Below are 10874 nucleotides of genomic sequence, written 5' to 3'. Positions count from 1 at the left end.
TAAGAGAGGTTCTAACTAAGGCAAAAGACAGAGAGGAATGAAGAGTGAGTTAATATAAACTTTGTAAAAAAAAATTAGTTTCAAACCAATCAACCCTCAAAAAAGCAAAACCAAATCTTTCACGACTTGGACAAGAAAAAGACTAAAGTAGGTGGTAGACATTGTTCTAGGTGTCTACAAGTACGTCTTAATAGACACGTCCTGATGTCAACAGGTTATATTCAAACGTCATTGTTGAACTACGTGTTCCCAGCCTCCACCCAATCCCCACTTCACCATGTCTTTATGAATCACGTCTTAAATAAATGAACACTATGACAGGATTCAAGTTTTTAATGTTTAACAATATTCAAAACACGAAACAAGCAATGTAGCATTCACGAAACAAAACAACAAATAAACAAATACTAGATTTAGATTTAATAAGTTAAGCTATAAACCAGGGGCGGCCTTACCAAATGCGCGGGGCCCTGGGCGAGTGTCTTGATCGGGGCCCTGAGCCGTAAGAGCAGACTATGTATATCGTACCGCATCACGCTAACGGGCTAGTCCGTCACTAACACTGTAACAATAACAATTCAGTTTGTACGCCCTTAACGCTGCGGGGGCCCTATTTTTGTTACAAAGCAAAGAACATTACGTAGGTACTGTTGGCCTACTATTGGCCCACTATTGGCCGCTGAAGTATATTATATACTGTCAGTATATAATATACTTCAGCGGCCAATAGTGGCAATACTGTATTGTAACTGTTCTGCATACAAGATTTTTTTTTTAAGTTAAAAAAGTCATTAAAAAAATATTCCCATGGCTGCGCGATGTCTGTACACAGTAGCCTATAAAACACTTAGGCGGAAGCAACCAATCGCAAGAGTTTAGTTGTAAATGTTTTGTTTGTAAACTGTTTTATATTTTATATATAAACATCGACATCCAGTCGTATTTTATTAGGAAAATGTTTAGTGATCAAGTTTGTGACAATAAAATCTCCGATAGCGGGGACCCTCTCAGGCGCAGGTCATGGTGCGGCTGCCCCACTTGCCACCCCCTAAGACATCTACTTCTATAAACTAAAAATGTCAGAACTATGGAAATGCTGCCCTAATGACCCCGGCCGAGTTGGTGCTCCTGCACAGTCACTTGTACCGTAAATCAAAACCAAGTTACGACTTTAAGACGACACCTGAATTTGAAATGTCGCTAAACTTTAGGGAGGTGACAAGAATCGATGAGGTGTGACACGAGACAGAACCTGGAAAGATTAGGAATTGCTCGCGCGTGCTAGCACACATACGCACACACATACAGTAGTGACACTTTCAATGAAATGATAAGATGTCGTCTGCAGTTGATATTGCTATTACAATTTGTAATTATCTCCCTTCTTTCTTTCTTTATGTTTCTCTCTTTAGGTCAATCTTAACGTAAGGTGTCATCAGAGCAGGGCGTATAAGAGGAGCGGATAGGGAGCAGGGCGTATAAGAGGAGCGGATAGGGAGCAGGGCGCTACGTGATATGGATGTAGTTTGTTACGGCTAGTTCAAACTTTTTAAAGTGGACCATTTCATTTTGTTTTGTTTTCCACGTTTCGTAAGCTCAGCTTTGAAACTGAGTCCACCCTAGACCCAAGCTTTCCACGGTGTTGGTGCCAGACCATTTGTCTCGGTTGGTGTGAGTTTTATTTTTTTCGGCAGCAAGGTTCGAACCGGGGACCATTGAAACGACAGTCCAGTTCGCATAGCACACGACCAGGCGTCCGACAATTATTTTTTGTTTTTGTTTTTAAATGTACAGTCCTACAAACTGGTGAATCCTGCTGGTCTGGTCACAGGTCACTTGACGTGCTGAGCTCTACGTGGGAGAAACAGTTTACAGTCGCAGTTATGAGCTGACCGTCTGAATTTGCATCCACCTCTCTCACCCCCCCCTTTTTTTCCAATCACTTTCCGCCTCACTCTGACATCACGTGATATGCTCCAGTTGAAATTTTGTTTAAAAAAAAACACAAACTTCTGGGAAACCCCAGATTGTACTTTCATGTGTGACGTAGGCTCCTGGAATACAAAAAAAAAAAAGGATGGCTAACTGATCGAGTGATATATGGGGTGAGGAAAATGGTGGAACCCTCTCCGGCCGTCATGGTTAGTGTTAGGACATAATAGTATTAGGACATAATAGTTTTAGGACATAATAGTGTTAGGACATAGTGCTAGGACAAATTAGTGTAAGAACATAATTGTATTAAGACATAATAGTATTAGGACATAATAGTGTTAGGACATAATAGTATTAGGACATAATAGTGTTAGGACATAATAGGACATGCTAATCTTCATTTCTAACGGAGGCTGTTTGACGAAAATAAGTCTACAAAAAAAATGTTTGCTTCTAACTAGATGTCAGCCTTATCTTTCTATGGAGTTCTTGTGTGTATTATACAAATGTGTTTTTCCTAATACAAGAATAACATAGAAACTAGAACTCTTTTCATTGCACATTAAAAACATCTTTCAATGTAGAACTTTGGTGTTTGTATTATTTGATATGTCTAGTCACGTTTGAGCAAGTCTCTCTCTCTTTCTTTCTCACAAACATTGTCACTCTCTCTCTCTACCTCTCTCTCTCTATCTCTTGCCACTCACTTCATTAGTAGGCCCACTGAAGTTCCCGGATCTACCCGAACGCCACTTGCTGTATTGACATTTTGTCACCTGTCATGACCTTGACATCTCGTGCTCCATTTTAATAAGATGAAGTCTATTGACACAGTCTTCAGTTCACCAAAATTTGAAATTCTCAACTTCAGAATAAGTTAGAAAGTACATTGATGATTGAGAGCGTTCAGAAAAATAGTGTTTAAACACCATTCTATTGTCTTTTTCAACAACAGGGTTTCCCTTGTACAATGTACACTTTAACGAAGAAACTATTAAAGATTTTCACAATAAAATCTTATCACAATATTGTATTCGTTTGGTTATTGTTATTGGCAGTAGTTAACTTATAGCACTAAGTTAGTGGTGAACGGCTAAACCGCTGTAGGCGTATTATGTATTAGCAAGAGAGAAAACTCAACTCATTCCATTTGCGATGTCTCCGTAGGATCTTGAAAATCACATGGAAAGAAAAAGTGTGCAATACCGAGATCCTTGCGCAAACAGGTATTCCCAGCATCTTTACAGCCCTCAGACAACGCCGTTTGCGCTTGCTTGGATATGTTCGCCGGATGGAGGACAAGCGCATCCCGAAAGTCATCCTCTACGGACAACTCGCGACTGGCACAAGAAAAGCTGGTCGCCCCCACCTCTGTTACATAGATGTAATAAAACGTGACCTCAAATCAGTGAACATCAATACTGACAATTGGGAAGACATAGCTCTAGACCGCACCAGATGGAGAGAGACAGTGACCAAGAAAGCTATGGTCAGTGAAAGAACATGGGTCTCAGTTCAGGAAGAAAAACGTACAATCCGAAAACCGGCCAGCTCCTCTACCACCGAAGCAAAAGCCACCTTAACCTACGATATTTGTGGACGGGAGTGTCTCTGCAAAATGGGGCTGCACAGCCACACGAGGAAGTGTGCGAGATGAACCATAGTCGTTCTACGACTGAAGGAAGCCAATAAGTACAACTTAACTTGAATAACTTCTAATGTAAACAATATTAAATATGACTTGTATTATAACATAGACAAAATCAACTTGTGATGAAATGCAAACGCAAAAAAAGTTAGAATATAATGTTAAAATGGCTGCTGTTCGTGCGGTTTGCGCGTTGGACTGTCATTCAGATTCATCGATGATCCCGGGTTCAAACCCTGCCCTCTCCCATCCCCCGTCGTCCTGCGGGAGGTTTGGACTAGGAAGTAATTATCTTCAACTCTGAAGAAACATCCGAAACATTTAAAACAAACAAACAAAATGGTATTTTTTAAAAAATCTAACTCCCTACTTTTCAGTCTTTCGTTCTAGAATCGTCTCCCCTCAACTAAGACCCAAAGAGGACAATGCCACCTATCTTGCAGCATTCAGAACCTCTTCCCACCTTCACCATGGAAACACACAAACACGCACACACACACACACACACACCATAACATTTATAGTTTTATTCTATGACTTTTAACATCCCTTTGATATTATGTCAATGCTATAAGAAACACAAAGAAGAGAAAGCGATATGAATAAATATGGTGGCTATTTAATGGAAGCTAAAGAAAAACATAACTAGACAAACTGAACAATGTCAAAGACGATATATTTAAAGATCACTGTCGCCAACTAAATAATACAAATGACATTCTGCTTCAGACGATAAAGCGAAGGTTATGTTATATAATGATGATGTTGATGACAGGAGAGAAAGATGACAAATTTGAGTTGATAATGCTGAAAGCTGCACAGAAAATAATATTTTGTTATCAAAAATTCTCCGAGCATCAATATTTCCGTATTCCGAGCACTGGGTGTAACAAAACAAAAAAGCTGCGACAAATGGAGTTTGTCTTATGTATGCAAAATCTCCAATTACAACCTAGGGCGGGATAGGTGGTTGAGAGGCTACAACCGCCTTGCTACGGTTCGCCCACATATCCATGAACAGCAGATCAGGGCGATAAAAATCTAACGTTTTGTCGGTCATGATAGGACTACGAGGCTGAAGCAGATGTGGGTTCTTGAAGTTTTTCTTACCGTTCAAATTATGTGTCAAAACCAAGTGTTGGGGTATTAACTTAGTTATGGCGAACTATTATTGTTATTATTATTATCTCAGCCATAACCCCCACCTTTAGCAGGGATAAATTTAAACTAAAAGAAGTACATTAATGTCGCCCATTCAAAAGAACATCAAAAGGACATAAATGAATTGAAATAATTTTGTGTTTAAGGCGACAGTGAAGTTGAAACTTATCTCCCCTTTGTAATCGTTTTGAGCTACGCAATCTTTGTGTCCAGTGATAAGAACTGACTCAATCCAAGAGATAAATGTCACCAAGACTGACCACTGGACCCAGAAGTGGACCATGGAGGTGCGATGATACGAGTGACCCTCAGTAAACATCCAAGTTATCAGCCGCCTCTTTGATGTGCATGCGACTCGGGATGGACACGAGGCCTTGCTGTACCTCGATATGGCTGGTCACCAAGGTCAGGTGACATTTGTTTAGCGTCCAAGAAAATTTTCAAGTGGTCAGCGCAAAGACGAGGCGCGAAAATTCTTCTTTCCTTTCAGAAACAAGGCTTAGGCCTTCCCCCCCCCCCTTTTCCCCATGTCCCTTCTTTACTTTAATTGATTAAAAAAAAAAAAAGATCTTGTTTGCTTAAGATTAAAATGATTCGCACATTTTTTCTAGGTCAGTTCTATTTTTAGAATGAAGGGAAACGATACACTTATTTTGTCTTCTGTTCTTTTTTTTTTTTTTTTTAAATGCTAAAAGGTTTTTCCCTTTTATTTTGGCTTCTGGTATTTAAATTGTATGTTGACATTGAAAATATAAGATTATTTGTCGAGACACTGAACACGTTGTGGCTATTGATAAGAAAACAAAGTTTGATTAATTAATCTTAAAAGGAATCAACGAAACATGCAATACACACCAAGGAAAAAACAACAACATTGTGTGCATGGGCGTATACTTTTACAATGCTGATAATAGTGACAAGAGCACTGGACTCCCATTTTGTCTTTAGAAACTTCCTTTTTAAAATGCACCCATTTGCAAAATCTCATATTCTAGGTACATAATCTCATATTCTAGGTATATGAAATATACGTAGTCTCATATTCTAGGTACATGAAGATGTACTAATCTCATATTCTATGCACATGCAATATACATAGTCTCATATTCTAGGTACATGAAGATGTACTAATCTCATATCCTATGCATATGAAATATACATAGTCTCATATTCTAGGTACATGAAGATGTACTAATCTCATATCCTATGCACATGAAATATACATAGTCTCATATTCTAGGTACATGAAGATATACATAATCTCCTATTCTAGGTATATGAAATATACATAGTCTCATATTCTAGGTACATGAAGATATACATAATCTCCTATTCTAGGTATATGAAATATACATAGTCTCATATTCTAGGTACATGAAGATATACATAATCTCCTATTCTAGGTACATGAAATATACATAATCTCATATTCTAGGTACATGAAGATGAAAGCTATTTTGATTTCTAGATATACAATAGTTGTGTAGTTTTATTCTCGCCTTGAGGGGGTGGGGGTGGTTGTGAGTGGCAAAGCGGCTGACTTCCGAAACGACATGTCTCGGGTTAGAATCTCCACACGAAGACAGGGATTTTGAATTTCGAGATTTTTAGGACGTCCCTAAGTCCACCTCCAATTGGTACCTGACAATATTTGTGGACAGGCGGTTGGTCGTGGTATTGGCCACATGACGCTCTCGTTAACCGTCGGCCATAAAAAAAAAAATGGATGAGCTTAACATCATCTGCCCTTTAGATCGCAAGGTCTGAAAGGGAAACATTTAATTTCTACTTTTCTTTTTTTCCCATAAACATCTGATTGAATTTAGGGCAGGAGTTGGCCAGGTTCATGTCAGGTTCATGTCAGGCTGGTGTGTATTGGATCTGAACTTTTTTTTTTGCCTGGCGTTTCTCTTATCTTATCTTATATAATACAGACGTTACTTCAAAAAAGAAGATGATTACGTCCTACGCGTCATGCATTTAGTCATGCATATTAACCAATGACCTAAACTCTGCCAAGTCACTGGTTTTCCTGGCTAGCTCAGGCAACCCATTCCATGCTCTAATAGCACTAGGGAAGAAGGAGTATTTGTACAAATTTGTCCTAGCATATGGGACGAGGAATGTGCCTTTATCTTTGTGTCTTTCAGAGTATTTTATTAAATTTTGTTTTTGTATTTGAAGATTATGGTTCAGTGTTTTATGTATGATTGCTACTTTACTTTTGAGTCTTGTCAATCTCTCGACTTGTAGCCACCCAATGCTCAACGCCAAGAGTTTCTGTCTTGAAGTTTCTCAGAGACGAGAACGGTCACTACAGACAACAAAGTTTAATTCTCTGACCTTGTGACCTCTGTCAATTCTCTTCCTTCCACCTGACAGTCTGAACGTTTCTCTCTCCCTCTAGACGTACATTAGAGCTGATATCTTCATAGACCATGCATGAGATAATTATGCTACGTTGATATAAAGTTGATCCGGATGTTTTGTAGTTGTCCACTTACCAGGAAACCAATCGGGGCTGTGCGAGACAGTGTGATTCTGTCGTGACAAATCTCTGTCAGAGAATTCCTAATCACTATCGTAGTCTGACTATGACGTCTTATAGTAACCAATGATCTGGTGTCTACTTTTATAGAGTCGCCATTATAGTTTTATACAGGAAACGGACACAAGGAGGACGTTAATTGTTAATGTCAACAATTCAAACATTGATTAGAGTGTTTTGATTGTTCTTTTCTAATCAGTTCCAAACAAACAAAAAAATACCCATGTTGTTGTCTAGGTCATTACAATATTATAACCAACAGGAAAAACGTACTTCTATAAGTGATTTTGTTTTGTTTTTGTTTAAAGGTTTAGGAAAGGGAAATGAAACAAAGAATGCGGATTCGTCGTCATAGGAGAATTTGAACAATAAATGTGTGTTTTTTTTTGTTGTTGTTTTGTTTTAAATGATAATAACAACTACAATACTACTAATAATAAAAATAAAAAGAATCTCATCAGTGCCGTATTGAGATTTTAAAAGGCCCTAAGCTATTTGAGGTATTGGTCCTTTTATAAGTCCAGATATTAAAATCAGAGGTAAATATTTCTTGGGAGCCCTAAGCTGTAGTTTGTGCTGCCTACAGATGAATCCGGCCCTGAATCTCATCTCTGCCTGAACCTAATCTCTGCCTGAATCTCGTCTGGGTCGTGGGCCACTATCTAACTTCCTCCATGCGTGTCCGTTCTGGGTCAATCTCCTCGATTGAATAATTCAGTAAGAAAATCTAGAATTGCTACTTCCAAAGAGGAGCTCTTCATTCTGGACACAACTCTTCGAAAATTTGAGATACACTGTAGACTTCAACAATGAATCCTTTCTATTTCATGTATCAGTGTAAATCTACCCCCCCCCTTTTCATAGGCTCACTTATTTATTCCCCCCCCCCTTTATTCTGTTGGTAAAATACCGCTCTTTTGCTTCTTTGATTTGTATATTCAAGACTTGCAACGAGTTATCATCCTTCTCAATTCAACGAATTTTTCATCTTTCTTGGTTTAACGAATTATCATCCTTCTCAATTCAACGAATTATCATCCTTCTTGGTTTAACGAGTTATCCTCTTTCTCGATTCAACGGGTTATCCCCGATCGATCTATTAAAAATGTCATATAATTTTACTGGGCGGGACATTTCAGGAAAGTTTATCCTAAGTTGTTTTTTTGTCTTCTTTGCTATCAGTCCTCTCCACCCCCCACCCCCACCGTTTCTTTTGCTAGTGTTCGTATCCCGTGGGTCATTTAAAAAAAATATACATGCCCGTGGATGTTTCGCCCCTCTGCCAGGGCTCAAGTCATCGGCCATCAATTCGCTGCGCACCACATGCAATCACTGCAGAGCAAACACGGCGCCCATTGTTGCATTTCCTAGTGCCTCCCCGAGCCTAGGGCGCCGATGAGACTAAAAGGTTATGATACAGCCATGAAAACCAGTTGCCCTCTTTGACCAGGGAACGCCAAGTTCACGTCTGCAACCTACAGCTAGTGCACAGATCACATACGCCTGGGCGTAATTGGAAAAGTGAGGAGGGGGGGGGGGAGATCAACTAAATGTGACGACAGCGGAGGGAGCAGATGTGCACAAAGACGATAGAGTCATTTTATGTGGTCATTAAATGCTCTTTTTTTTTAACTCCTCTCATTTGATCTTTGAGCACCTTACCTCTCCCTGACTCATATCACTTGCTCTATTCATCTGTTAAAAAAAAATAACAACAATATAACAGACACTCTTTTGACTTGAATACTTGGTCATCAATATGTCTTCATGTTGTTCAAATAACAACAATATAACAGACGCTCTTTTGACTTGAATACTTGGTCATCAATATGTCTTCATGTTGTTCAAATAACAACAATATAACAGACGCTCTTTTGACTTGAATACTTGGTCATCAATATGTCTTCATGTTGTTCAAATAACAACAATATAACAGACACTCTTTTGACTTGAATACTTGGTCATCAATATGTCTTCATGTTGTTCAAATAACAACAATATAACAGACACTCTTTTAACTTGAATACTTGGTCATCAATATGTCTTCATGTTGTTCAAATAACAACAATATAACAGACACTCTTTTGACTTGAATACTTGGTCATCAATATGTCTTCATGTTGTTCATAGCAATCTTTTTCCAGAACTATATCTGTGTCAGGACCCGGTGTCAGGACTCAAGGGACGCACCTCTATCCTCTCCACCCAGGGGCGGACTGGGTGTCAAAATCGGCCCGGACATTTCTATACAGTGAGGCCCACATATTGCATATGATTTGATGGGCATCCATTATGTTAAATTTGATAATGTATCGATAACTGTACGCATGCATACAGTGAATTTTGTGGCTTTAAAAGAAGTATAGGCCTTATGTTGCTTTTTGATCGCTAAGTGAGTTGGCCCTAAAAGGATGCCTTTCGATGGCCCTACAGGCCCATTTGGTTACCTGCCCACCAGGCATTTGCCCGAAAGCCCATATAGCCAGTCCGCCCCTGTCCCCACCCCTCCTCCAGGTTTAAAATGGAACCTTACGATCTGGCCTCAAAGTTACGTTGTAGTGGCGACACAGTACCGTCGAAGATTCTTGAGTAATTAAAATAAAGGATTTTTTTTTTGTTCTTAAAGAGAACTTTATAAAAAAATAAAACTAGCGAGATGATTTAGGTCAGGGTTTGAACTAGACCACTCAGGTCTATTGCTCTCATATACATGTAGTGAATTGCATTTCCCGATGAAATCAATGTACGTAATGAAAGTAGACAAAGTTTGTGTTTTTATGACGTCATTGTTGGCTCAGAGTTGGAGATTTTCATGCATGGCGGGAAAAAAAAACTATATATAGCTAGCTGTTTGGTGTATCCGGTGTAGAAACTAAAGAATGTGTTGATAAACAATTTTTTTTGTTTGTTTAAAAGGTAAATGTTAGTTTTTGTCCAGGATCCAATTCTTTAAGCTCAACTTTTGTGACACTTTGTAAAGGCGGTTGGTCGTTGTGCTGGCCACATGACACCCTTTTTAATCGTAGGATGCAGAAATAGATGACCTTTACATCATCTGCCCTATAGATGACAAGGTCTGAAAAGGAGGAGGGGGGGGACCTCTACGTACAGTACTAGACTTCTACTCTAAAACGTATTTAAAAATAAATGTTCTACTAATTAACGGTGTTATGAAAATCAACCTCCAGGAATCGAGATATTGTTAAAACAAAAGAGTTGAATTGAGCGTCCTTGACATTGCTTAGTTTATTATTTAATTTATCGTGAAAAATCTCCGGTACAATGCAGAATACAAACGGATACTGATATTGCCTGGAAATGCCTAATTCGTGTTCAAGTATCTAACATATAAAGTAAATATTTAGGAAGTTTCAAGTCCCAGTAGGAGAAATGTGTTTTGTCATGTAGCCTGTGTCCGGTTGTCAGACAATATTTTAGTGTTTTTAGATCAGTTCAAGTGAATAAAGGAACTATCGTAACCTTTCACACCTTGCAAAGTTCGTCTGTTTCAATAGCCGGCGGTTAACGAGGGTATCATGTGGCCAGCACAAAGACTAACCGCCTTTATTTTTCCTAACTAAT

This window comes from Biomphalaria glabrata, chromosome 3 (genome assembly GCF_947242115.1).
Source record: "Biomphalaria glabrata chromosome 3, xgBioGlab47.1, whole genome shotgun sequence".
Classification (NCBI taxonomy): domain Eukaryota; kingdom Metazoa; phylum Mollusca; class Gastropoda; family Planorbidae; genus Biomphalaria; species Biomphalaria glabrata.
Note: the sequence above shows the minus strand (reverse complement) of the source record.